At 45.2% G+C, this 13,437-nt stretch overlaps 1 protein-coding gene and 1 non-coding gene across 7 annotated transcripts in view; both read left to right on the top strand.

Moving 5' to 3' along the window:
• PRDM16 (PR/SET domain 16) overlaps window positions 1–13,437 on the top strand; it is a 458,346-nt gene that overhangs the window by 91,432 nt on the left and 353,477 nt on the right. The window lies entirely within an intron of this gene.
• On the top strand, window positions 717–792 carry TRNAK-CUU (transfer RNA lysine (anticodon CUU)). Its single transcript has one exon. It is a non-coding gene; the product is annotated as a tRNA-Lys (tRNA).

The raw sequence follows: 13,437 nt of genomic DNA, 5'->3' as shown, positions 1-13,437 counted from the left end.
ACCTGGGACCTTATGGGTGCAAAGGATGTGCTGAGCTATAGTCCTTCCCCAGAGCAGGGGTTTGACCCAGTGCTAGTTCTAGTCACGGTAGGCTATTGCAATTAATGCCCACAAGTAACTTGGGTCAATGAATTCCAGTGGATCTACTCTTGGTTCGATGCAACCCCATAACTTGCTGTGCCCATTAGTTAAATTTAGTGCTACAAATGAGGCTTAAGGCAGAAGAAACTTGTGACATTGATTTTAATAGAACCTAAGTTCTATCCTAAGTTCTAAGGGACGCAGATGGCGCTGTGGGTTAAACCACAGAGCCTAGGACTTGCCGATCAGAAGGTCAGCAGTTCGAATCCCCATGACGGGGTGAGCTTCCGTTGCTCGGTCCCTGCTCCTGCCAACCTAGCAGTTCAAAAGCACGTCAAAGTGCAAGTAGATAAATAGGGACCGCTCCAGCGGGAAGGTAAACGGCATTTCCATGCACCGCTCTGGTTCGCCAGAAGCGGCTTAGTCATGCTGGCCACATGACCCTGAAGCTGTACCCCGGCTCCCTCGGCCAATAAAGCGAGATGAGTGCCGCAACCCCAGAGTCAGCCACGACTGGACCTAATGGTCAGGGGTCCCTTTACCTTTTTAAGTTCTAACAAAGCTCTCTGGATCCAACTTCTTTATACCCTCTGCACTGAATCAAGTGGAAGGAATGGCACAGGCTGAACACGGAAGCTTCTGGGGTAGCTCAGTCAGTAGAGCATGAGACTCTTGATCTCAGGGTCGTGGGTTCAAGCCCCACCTTGGGCAAAAAATTCCTGCATTGCAGGGGGTTGGACTAGATGACCCGCATGGTCCCTTCCAACTCTACAATTATGTGATTCTGTGTGTGCCTGTTTAGCTGTTCCTAGATGAAGAAAAATAACATTGCATCGATTAATGCAATGAGACCTGTGGATATAGGGCCGTATACAAATTTAATTCATCATCATCATCATCATCATAGGAGCCAACTCCTAGGGGCCATGGGGGATTTAGCCCCCACAAAGTTGATGGGCATTCCCATTCAAATGGTGTGTGTGCACTGCTTCACGGGATTGGTTTACCTGGGTCCCCACAATATTTTATTCAAGTTGGTACCCCCCCCCGATAATGATAATAATTAATGGTCAGTCCCTTAACATGCTGCCCCCCAAATGTGGAGGGGAGTAGATGAGATAACATTAAGTAAATCCTATTAACACTCCCCCCACCCCCAGTGTTTTACTGCAGGAAAAGCTTCACTGCTTTATTCTTCTGTACTGGATATGTTTGTAGGAGTTGTGGTCTAATGTGTGGCTTTGCACGCTCACATGTGCCACTTGGTCCTCCCCCCAAATGTGCCATGTCTCTGACACCACCTTCTTTCCCCCTTTCCTCTCTGAGACTAATCTATGACAGGCAGACAAGACTTCTCACTCATCAGTTTTGCCAGTGGGAATTTATTTTGGACTAATGGAGAGAGGAAGCTGGAGTGGTTCAACTTGAGCCACATGTTTTCTTACCGTCCTGCATCAGTGGAGGAGAGGTGAAAGGGGGGGACGACGCGCAAAAGGGGTGCGCAAACCTTTTGTTTTCTCTCCGCTTAGCACAGACTGCACACATGGATTTTCCAATGTGTGTGATTTACCCTCAGACCTTGTGGAATATAGCTGCCGATCCTCAGAGTTATAATATTCAGGAGTGATACCTCCAGGAAACTACAATCTAGAAAACACAAAAAAATTCCAAGAAGACTCAGGCCACATGCCCCCCTATAAAGCAGCATGATATCACTTTAATTGCTTTCCCCAAAGAATCCTGGGAATTGTAGTTTGTTAATGGTGCTGAGAACAACTAGGAGGAACCCCCCCATCATTCCCATCACAGAGTTACAATTCCCAGAGTTCCCTAGAAAGAAGGATTGATACCACTCTAGTATTATTATTATTTTTTTAGCTCTGTGAAGGAAATAGAAGGTGCATGCCTTATTTCTACGATTGTAGATTGTTTTAAACTGTTCTTAGTGTTGTGTTTTAATTGTGGTAGCTCACCCTGAGACCTTATGGTGAAGGGCAGATTGAAAACAACAACAACCAGTCAACCAGTGTACAGTTTGAGTGTCCAACATTTTGTCCTGCTTGAGTAGACCCGCCAAAATTTATGCACAAGATCCACTTAGGCCTACTGATTTCAGTAGGCTCACTCTGAGTAAAACTTAGTTTGTGATGACCCTGCGCTTACAAATACTTGACATTTATTCACAGGTAGTATTCAACAGCTATACTACCTGTGTCCCAGTGTGCACAATTGTTGAGCTGCACAAATCAACAAGTTTCACACGCACGCACACAAATACTTGGACACTGCAGAGACACCTTGTGCTCAGTGGTGATGTGCGAACAAGTCTTAGATAACTTTTGTATAGCAAGTTTGTTTTCTGCTGTTCCAGAGGGTAGGACCTGAATCAAAGGATTCAAATTACAGTGGCACCTCGGTTTACGAACTTAATCCATTCCGGAAGTCCGTTCTTAAACCAAAACCGTTCTTAAACCGAGGCACACTTCCCCTAATGAGGCCTCCCACCGCCGGTGCCCTTCCACCGTTCAGCTTCTGTTCTTAGACTGAGGTAAAGTTCGCAAACCGGGACGCTACTTCCAGTTTTGCGGAGATCCTAAACTGAATAGTTCGTAAACAGGGCTGTTCTTAATCCGAGGTACCACTGTACAAGAAAGGAGATTCCAACTAAACATTAGGAAGACCCGTTCAACAGTGGAATGGACTATTTCGGAAGGTGGTGGACTCTCCTGAATTAGAGATTTTTAAAGAAAGGTTGTATGGCCGTCTGTCAGGGATTTTATTTTTAGCTGTGATTCCTTCATTGCAGGTGGCTGGACTGAATGACCTCTGGAGTTCCTTCCAACTCTCCAGTTCTATGGCTCTGAGTTAGCCCATTTCAAAGCCAGAGCAAACAGAGCTCCCTAACTTTATTCCATATTACAATGAAGATTTTATCGCCTGATCTGGCAGGTGCTTTTGCCTTGATAAACTGTTTCCTCTCTCCACCCTGTTACATTATATTTATTTATTTATTTATTTATTTATTTATTTATTTATTTATTTTGCTGGAAAAGGTGAGGAAATTCCGCTAACCCCCCCCCCCCAAAAAAAAGAGGAAAAGGAAGGGGGGGCAGATCTGTGTGTAAGGCAAGATGCCAGTGGCCAGTTAAAAGCACCAGCATTAACCTAATTTATTAAGTGTCAGATGCCCTCTTTGTTTGCATGTGCTTGAAACCCTATTGATGTCAAGCAGGCGGTTAAAAAGCATAATGACATGGCATTAGAGACCCTGAGAGCAATTAACAGGCTGCTTAATTAGCAAAAGGAATTAGAATTTGAGTGGCTGATCTTTGCTTAAAGACGCGTCTTGTGCTTGTGTGTGTGTGTGTGTGTGTAAGACGGAGCAGTTATCTGATTATGCATTGATCAAACCGGCTAACCCAGTCTGTAGGTAATTCTTTCCCCGCTTCCATCATTGTAATCTTTGAATATACAACTGTTTAAATATTCCAAACTGTCTCAATAAACAAGAAAAGAGAACGCTTTGTATTGCGAGGTGGGATGTGGGTGGAGGGGGATAGGAGAAGCCTCCCCCCCCCCTGGAAAAAAGCTTTCTTTTCCTGTTTGTTGCGGTGGGTGGGGGTGGTATTAGTGCAGGGTTTGATGGAACGAGTACCAAAGATTCATTTGTTTGTGGGTAGCCTTCCTATTTAGAGGGGGAGGATGAAGGATTGGTTAGTGCAGGCATAGGCAAACTCCGGCCCTCCAGATGTTTGGGACTACAATTCCCATCATCCCTAGCTAACAGGACCAGTGGCCAGGGATGATGGGAATTGTAGTCCTAAACATCTGGAGGGCCAGAGTTTGTCTATGCCTGGGCTAGTTGATCCGGTGAGGCCATCCCCCCGCCTACCTTTTTTCAGACGTCACGCAACTTTGCTTACATATAATCCTTCCTGCAATACTTTTTTTAAAAAATGTGGGTAGTTAAGGATGGTTGGAGAATTTTTTTTTCCAGTTTGTATTTAAAGACGAACTGGCCAAATTTGCACTTCCTGAAATGATATGAGAGCCAAAAATGTGTATGCGAAATTAAGGAGTTGCTGGATGGTGGAACAGGCTACCTTGGAAAGTTGGCAGACTCTACATCATTGGAGAGGTCAGGTGGCCACCTGTTGGGAACTGTGTAGCCATTTGCATGGGGTTGGACTAAATGATCCTTTGGATCCCTTCCAACTTTGTGATTCTGTGGAACGCACCCGTCCTTTGAAACCGATACTTCTCTGAATTTTGCAGTGAAGTTCCTCAGCCAAGTAATGTGTACAAAAAAATTAACATACTTGGCAAAGTGTGTTTAGAAAAATGTATATAATATTTATTTATTTGTTTAATAAAATGTAAACACTGTTTGACTATATATATAGATATAGTCTATATATATAGACTATATCTATCTATCTAGTCATATATATATATATATATATATATATATATATATATATATATATATATTTGCGTGTTGAGTCCCACAGTGCCACCCACCAAAAAATTCACACTTCACACATGATTTTTTGTTTAAGGTTTTTGGCATAATTTTGGCCACAACTTTATTTAAATACAAAAATGTGAGTGGTTGCTTAGGCATTGGTTATGACTATCTGTCCTTGCCCTCAAGGACAGAGCTGGCACTTCCGGACACCGGCGGAAGCCAGCGTGGGAAACAAGTATTGGGGAGAAGTGAGGCTGGGAATCAGTCCAACACTTCTCACCCTCATGTTCCGGTGGGGCTTGCACGGCCGCAGGTCCGACTCCGGGGACAAGGACAAATTGTATGGCAAGCCCCTGGATTCCTTTAACGGAATTCCCTTTCCGCATCATTTGGAGGGGTAGGCACTTACCCCTCCAAGCACCAATTTAACCAATGCCTAACCGCCAACCTTACAAGTTGTGACGATTTGCTACGTAGTAGGCAAAAAGCAAATGGCACCAGCCAATCAGCCAGATGGCAAAATTCCTACTAGGCCCCCGCACCAAGGCGGACGACCCCATGACAGGCAATAGCAAGGTCAAGTGAGCAAAACAAAAAACCACCCTATAAAAGGGCGGGAGGGCGGGTGATCCGATGCAAAATGGCCAAGAGAGCGTCCAACGTCTGGCCCCTGTATTTAAGGACTCTGACCCCTCCTCCAAATTGGCCACATTCAAAACTCCCCAGCAACCCAAATTTAACCACTTAAAGGCTTGGGTTCCTCACCAAATTTGCCTAGTCACTGCATGGTGGCCTGTTTTCCCCAACCGCAACACGTGCTCTCTGTTATGGAGAACACGCTATGTCTATAAAGAGGAAACAACATAATAGGCAAAAAAGGCATCACACATTGAAAAGATGCAGGCAAATGTACTATCCACAAGTGACACGATAGCGGATGGTACTTGGTTTTGACTGATAAACTTACACAACACTATAGAGCAATGCATGGGAAAACAAAACAAATTATATATGCTTTTGATTCCGAATGGTTCATGTTTATTTCTTTCATTAAGTTTCACCCGGGACAACCTAGCCACCCCCTGTAATTCCTTAATCTTCTTGGCTTGGTTATTTAACTGAACATGCCTCTGTTGTTTAATACACATGGCTGTATTTTACTTAGTACCTGGTGAGCAATACCCATTAGTCGTTCTTTTCATGTTTTTCTTAATAAAAATGATATAATATATATATATTTTTAAATGCACCATGAGGGAAAATAGTTTGGAGAAAGTGTATACAGTGGCTCCCGAATGCCGCAAACCCGGAAGTGTGTGTCCCAGTTTGTGAATGCTTTTTGGAAGCCGAACGTCCGTTTCGGCTGTTGGCATTGTTTCTGGGACCAATCAGCCAATCAGAAGCTGCACCCTGGTTTTCGAACGTTTTGGAAGTTGAACGGACTTCCAGAACGGATTGAGTTCGAGAACCAATGTGTCACTGTATTAGGCAAAATTCCATACTGATCTGTGCTTTAGGGGGAAATTCTCACTAATATGCAGGTGAATTTTCACGAAGATTATTTTTTTTAAAAGGCAAATTACTATGGCAGTGTGGGACGCGGGTGGCGCTGTGGGTAAAAGCCTCAGCGCCTAGGGCTTGCCGATCGAAAGGTCGGCGGTTCGAATCCCCGCAGCGGGGTGCGCTCCCGTTGCTCGGTCCCAGCGCCTGCCAACCTAGCAGTTCGAAAGCACCTCCGGGTGCAAGTAGATAAATAGGGACCGCTTACTAGCGGGAAGGTAAACAGCATTTCCGTGTGCGGCTCTGGCTTGCCAGAGCAGCGATGTCATGCTGGCCACGTGACCCGGAAGTGTCTCCGGACAGCGCTGGCTCCCGGCCTCTTGAGTGAGATGGGCGCACAACCCTAGAGTCTGTCAAGACTGGCCCATACGGGCAGGGGTACCTTTACCTTTTTACTATGGCAGTGTAGCGAACTGAATTTAAGATTTGAGAAATGGGAAATTCAGAGAACCAAAATGGACAGATCTGTCTATCCCTGACAATTGTTCTAACTACCGAGTTATCCTTAACTAACTACAGTTCCCAGCAGTCCTTGGGGGAAGTCATTATTATTAAAGCTGTGCAAGGGTTCTGTAAAAACATGGTGTGAATGCAACCTATGCCTCTATAGTGTTTCTTTTTACGGTTGCAATTTTAAGGATGCTTTGTGGCAGCTGCGGGGAATAACCTTCTCTTTTCAAATAGAGTCATACCTTGGGTTACAGATGCTTCAGGTTGTGTGTTGCCGGGTTGTGCGTATCAGGTTGTGCGTACTGGAACGGGTTACTTCCAGGTTTTGGCGCTCACGCATGCGCAGAAACACTAAATTGCACTTTGTGCATGCGCAGAAGAGCCGAATCGTGACCCACGCATGCGCTGCGGGTTGCGAACCCTGCGGGTTGCGAACGTGCCTCCCGCGCAGATCACGTTCACAACCCAAGCTTCCACTGTACTGGAATGGTTTTCACTGTTTTCATTGTTTGCAGCCCACCCTGGGACCACATGGTGAAGGGCCGTCTAAGGAAATACACTAAAATAAACAAAAAGAGGACCCATTGGATCAGCCCAGGGGTCCATTTAGTCCAACATCCTGCTTTACACAGTGGCCAGACAGATGCCTCAGGGAAGCCCCCAAACATGTCCGAACAATGGTTGACTCTCCAGCAGCTGGTACTATGTGGTAAACTGCTTCTGAAGCTGGAGGTTCCATATAGCTAGGAGCCGTTGATAGAGTTACCCTCTCACCCAGTGTTTCCCAAACCTGGGTCTTCAGCTGTTTTTGGACTATAGTTCTCATCATCCCTGACCACTGGTCCTGCTAGCCTAGGCAGTTGTAGCCCCCAAAACAGCTGGAAACCCAAGCCCCTCTTTGAAAGTCAGCTAACCCACAGCCAACATCAGCGAGTCACACCACTTCATTGATAAATTGCGTAAGAAGTTCTTCCTTTTCAAGCCCGCTGATCAATTTCATTGGACCCCCGAATTCTAGTGTTAAAAGAGGAGTGGAGAAAACTTCGCTCCATCTGCTTTGTCCGCACAACATACAAACCATCAGGTTTCTGCCCAGGCGTGTTGTGACGTAACCTCTCTCCTGGCAAAAAAATATTCAAGTGTAGTGGATGTAATTATGTGATTAGCTTGCCTGTGTTTCAGAGATTGTGAAGCGGTTGTCTTAGAGAGGGAGATGGTTTCAGTGCTGGGCAGGGACCGTGTGGCTCAGGTTCTCTTGTGGTCCTCCTGATTCTTTCTGTGGAGAGATATAATTAAATGAAATCTCAGCCTCTTGGTCAAAGGATGGGCTGATAACAGAGGCGGAGTGCCTCAGTGCTAGTATTCTGGGATGGGGGTGTGGACACCCTATTGAAATGCAATCTACCTGTGATCACGACCACACCCAGTATGTGATTATGCCACCAGGTGTGGAAAACTAGGCAATGGAACAGTTCAGTGAAGTAAATTGGTAAGCAGAGAAGCATTTCCCCACTTCTGGAAGTTTCCCCACTTAAAATTTTGCTACATTCTTTTTTGGGGGTGGGAATGATGACTATTGCTGCTGTGAAGTTTTACTCTTTCACACACACACACACACACAAACATATATATACATTTAAAGTCAAATTCTAAAAAAACTAACCAACCGTGCAAAAGAAAAATTCACATTCCTGAATTTCCTGAATGAAAAGAAAGCACTTCCTCATGTAAGGGTAAAGGGGACCCCTGACCATTAGGTCCAGTCGTGGCCGACTCTGGGGTTGTGGCGCTCATCTCGCTTTATTGGCCGAGGGAGCCGGCGTACAGCTTCCGGGTCATGTGGGTCAGCATGACTAAGCCATTTCTGGCGAACCAGAGCAGCGCATGGAAATGCTGTTTACTTTCCCGCCAGATCGGTACCTATTTATCTACTTGCACTTTGACATGCTTTTGAACTGCTAGGTTGGCAGGAGCAGGGACCGAGCAATGGGAGCTCACCCCAGGGATTCGAACCGCCGACCTTCTGATTGGCAAGTCCTAGGCTCTGTGGTTTAACCCACAGCTCCACCCGCGTCCCACTTCCTCATGTAGTGCAGAGTTAAACTGTGGAACTCCCTCCCACAGGAGGTCACTGACTTAGACGACTGTAAAAGAGGACTGGACACATTCACAGAGGAGAGGTCAGAGGCAGTCATGCTTCTGAATACCAGTTACTGGAAAACACAGGAGAGGAGAGTTTCTCTGGCGCTTGGGTCCTGCTCGCAGGTTTCCCACAGGTATTGGTTTAGCTACTGCGAGAACAGGATGCTGGGCTAGATGGATCTTTGGCCTGATCCAGCAGTGCTCTTGTGCTCTTGCGGATGAGAGAGGGAGGCTCTTTCGTTCATGCTTCCCATGTGGGCTTCTTGGAAGAATCTGTTTGGCCCGTCTGGACTAGATGGGCCATTGCTCTGATCCTGCAGGCTCTTTTTACATTCTTTAGTTCTCACATTTATTGCTACACACATTTTTGCCTCTGGCTGTGCCTACCACTGGCATGTGGCCATCTGAAGGTTGCCCAGAAGTGACTATGGTTCTCAGTCTGAAAGTTCACCATCCCCGGCTTCCGCAGTTATCTTCACCTACCTTTTCTTCAAACTCAAATTCAATAGCTACCCCACTGCAATATCAGTGTTGGTATGGAGAGGTGGAGTTGCTCAATTTAGTAAATTTCCACCACTGGTTTGTTTGTTTGTTTAGTGAGGGACATACCACATACCCTCCAACGTTTCTCTGATGAAAATAGGGGTGCCCTATTTCATCATCACCATCATCTCCACTTTCTTCTTCTTCTTCTTCTTCTTCTTCTTCTTCTTCTTCTTCTTCTTCTTCTTCTTCTTCTTCTTCTTCTTCTTCTTCCCTGCCCATCTGATTGGGTTACCCCAGTCACTCTGGGGAGCTTTCAACATATATAAAAACATAATAAAACATTAAAAAAAACCTTCCCTGTACAGTGGTACCTCAGGTTAAGTACTTAATTCGTTCTGGAGATCCGTTCATAACCTGAAACTGTTCTTAACCTGAAGCAAAGTTCTTAACCTGAAGGACTATTTCTGGGTTAGTGGAGTGTAACCTGAAGCATATGTAACCTGAGGTACCACTGTACAGGGCTGCCTTTGGATGTCTTCTAAAGGTTGTATAGTTACTTATCTTCTTGGCTCAGGGGTCGCTTAACTCCAAGCTCAACATTTTTCCAGTGAAAATAGGGACATCCTAAGGAAAAGTGGGACATTCTGGGGTCAAATCAGAAACTGGGACAGCTTTTGTAAATCTGGGACTGTCTCTGGAGAATAGGGACACTTGGAGGGTCTTATACCAGTGTAAGCTTTTTATCCCAGAGGGCAATGCAAGCCTGCCATCTGACATAAGGAAGTCGACTAGGGAAAACCAGGATGTGGCATTGCTAGTTAGCCAAGGGAACAAGTGCTGACAGACCTCTGCCTGTCAACACTGCCTTTGATTAGTCAGCCGACCTTGAATGATTGGTTCACCCTTGGCCCTGATCCTTTTCTTGGGAGGATTTTCCACCTCTGTTTGCGAAGCAATGAAGTTGTGTTGGAAGGAGACCCGTTTGCGAGGAGTCAGTGCTGACCCTGGAAAGCAAGGGGGGGGGGGAATGATGAAGGTGATTCAGATTTAGACATTTTCACTGGGCCAACTTGAGCTTTGCTGCTGCCCAGCTTCTCACCCTACCGGCTTCCTCCTGGTGATTTAGTTTAATTTAAAGGCAGCCGTGTTTACAGAGCTGCCGAGTAAACACTTTCATAACCTCAACCTCTAATCAACACAATGCTTCCACTCTGGAGATTCAGGAAATACAGCCTCCTTTACATATTGGCAAACTCTCTCCACCCCCAGTGCACTTAACTGTTTAAGGAGACTTGGAACCGACTCACCGAGAGTAAGATAACTTTGAAGGGGCATGAAGGCAGCACGGTATTCAGATGTACTGTCTCCACTGCAAAGCTCTAAGGCAATATTAACTTTGAAGGTAACAGGACAGGCCTAGCCCTAGAGTTAAGATTAGCATTACTCATACCCTCCAACATTTCTCTGATGACAATAGGGACACCCTATTCAATAATAATAATAATAATAATAATAATAATAATAATAATAATTTTATTCATACCCTGCCCATCTGACTGGTTTGTCCTAGCCACTCTGGGCAGATTCCAACATATATAAAAACACAATAAAACATTTTTTAAAAACTTCCCTATATAGGGCTGCCTTCAGACGTCTTCTAAGGTTGCATAGTTGCCTATCTCCTTGACTCGTGGGTCACATAGCTCCATACCCACCAACATTTCTCCAATGAAAATTTGTTGTTGTTGTTTAGTCGTTTAGTCATGTCCGACTCTTCATGATCCCATGGACCAGAGCACGCCAGGCACTCCTGTCTTCCACTGCCTCCCGCAGTTTGGTCAAACTCATGCTGGTAGCTTCGAGAACACTGTCCAACCATCTGGTCCTCTGTCGTCCCCTTCTCCTTGTGCCCTCAATCTTTCCCAACACCAGGGAATTTTCCAGGGAGTCTTCTCTTCTCATGAGGTGGCCAAATTATTGGAGCTTCAGCTTCAGGATCTGTCCTTCCAGTGAGCACTCAGGGCTGATTTCCTTCAGAATGGCTGGTTTGATCTTCTTGCAGTCTATGGGACTCTCAAGAGTCTCCTCCAGCACCTTAATTCAAAAGCATCAATTCTTTGGCGATCAGCCTTCTTTATGGTCCAACTCTCACTTCCATATATCACTACTGGGAAAACCATAGAATTAACTATACGGACCTTTGTTGGCAAGGTGATGTCTCTGCTTTTTAAGATGCTGAATGAATGAAATGCTGAATGAATGAATGCCCCAATGAAAACAAGGACATCCTAAGGAAAAGCGGGACGTTCTGGGATCAAATCAGAACTAGGACTGTTTCTGTAAATGTGGGCTGGTGGAAAATAGGGGCACTTGGAGAGTCTGCATTACTAAGAACTGTTGAGATCTCTCTTGATTTGCTTGCTAGCAATATTTCCCCACCCATTTCTGATCCTCTAGCTCAGTCCTTCCACCTTAGGGTTGCCATATTCCCAAAAGCAAAATTCCAGATAAAGTTGTTGGGAGCTCCCCACCCCAAAGTCATTGAGCTTTATTTAGGAACATCTCCCCCCCAAAATTAAGTTTTGGGGCTTTTTTGGATTTTTTGTGTATTTGGTTTTTTAAAAAAATATATATATATTACCCCCCTTGCCATATGCTTGGGTTTTCCCAGACACTTCCCGTTTTAGCGAAAATCCACCTGGATATCATTCTACTGCCCAATTCCAGGACATGTCCAGGAAAATCCGGACGTATGTTAGGCCTGTTCCACCTACTGTTAACCAACCAAGCTATTCAAAGAAGGTGTTCACCAAAGCATGAGTGCCTAGCAGTTTTCCAGAGGGCACAATGATTTGAGTGAAATCAGTGGATTGAGGAGTGAGGAAGAACTGGTGTCAGGATTCACTGTTCATAATGGATGTAGCAAAGGGCCTAAGAACTGTGAAACAAATCAGGATATCAGTGCAAACTCTCCTGGTTCTTTCCGTTCCTGTGCTGGAGAGAAGGAAGGAACCTATAGAAAATCAGAGGGTGGGGAAGATCAGTTCCCATCAAAGAAGGGATCGAACAGCACTCATGTTGCTATACTGGTTGTTGTTGTTAAATTGATATACTGCCCTTCATCAAAAGATTTCAGGGCGGTTCACAGAATAAAATACAAGGTTAGGATAAAGGTAAAGGGACCCCTGACCATTAGGTCCAGTCGTGGCTGACTGGGGTTGCGGAGCTCATCTCGGTTTATTGGCCGAGGGAGCCGGTGTACAGCTTCCGGGTCATGTGGCCAGCATGACTAAGCCGCTTCTGGCGAACCAGAGCAGCACATGGAAACGCTGTTTACCTTCCTGCCAGAGCGGTACCTATTTATCTACTTGCACTTTGACGTGCTTTCGAACTGCTAGGTTGGCAGGAGCAGGGACCGAGCAATGGGAGCTTGCCCCGTTGTGGGGATTCGAACCATCGGCAAGTCCTAGGCTCTGTGGTTTAACCCACAGCGCCACCCACATTCCATAAAATACAAGGTTAAACACAAGTAAATGATTCAACCAAAACAACAAAACAATAACCTCTCTTGTTTCCTCCCTTGTTGTGCTGGTCACCCCATTCCATCCCCGTTCCACCCTTTTAGTGACATTTCAGTAACATCTTTATGACATTTCCAGGTCACTTCTGGGTTTAGCATGATGCGCGGTCATGCACATAAATGGGGGTCTGCCTGTAATCGTGCATACCATTTGAGAGTTTAGTCTTACCGGCGTACTCTTTCTTGGGTGAAGATAGTTTGCAGTTCATCTCAATACAGTGGTAGCTTGGTTCTCAAACTTAATCCGTTCCGGAAGTCCATTCCAAAACCAAAGCATTCCAAAACCAAGGCACGCTTTCCCATAGATAGTAATTGCAAAATGGATTAATCTGTTCCAGACCTTTAAAAACAACCCCTAAAACAGCAATTTAACATGAATTTTACTATCTAACGAGACCACTGATCCATAAAATGAAAGCAATTAAGAATGTACTGCAGTCACACAATCAATCAATCAGTACCTGAACTGGGTTCCACACAGTCACAAAAACAAAACAAAAAAAGAGCCGCAGAAACAAAAATGCTAAATAAATAACAAAAACAGACAGACCTCAGTGTAACACTCAAAACGGAGGACGTTCGTCTTCCGAAAAAAGTTTGCAAACTGGAACACTTACTTCCGGGTTTGCAGTGTTTGGGTTCCAAGTTGTTTGAGTACCAAGGCGTTTGA

Source organism: Podarcis muralis, chromosome 7 (assembly GCF_964188315.1).
Source record: "Podarcis muralis chromosome 7, rPodMur119.hap1.1, whole genome shotgun sequence".
Taxonomy (NCBI): Eukaryota; Metazoa; Chordata; class Lepidosauria; order Squamata; family Lacertidae; genus Podarcis; species Podarcis muralis.
Note: the sequence above shows the minus strand (reverse complement) of the source record. Positions and strands in the feature narration are given on the sequence as shown.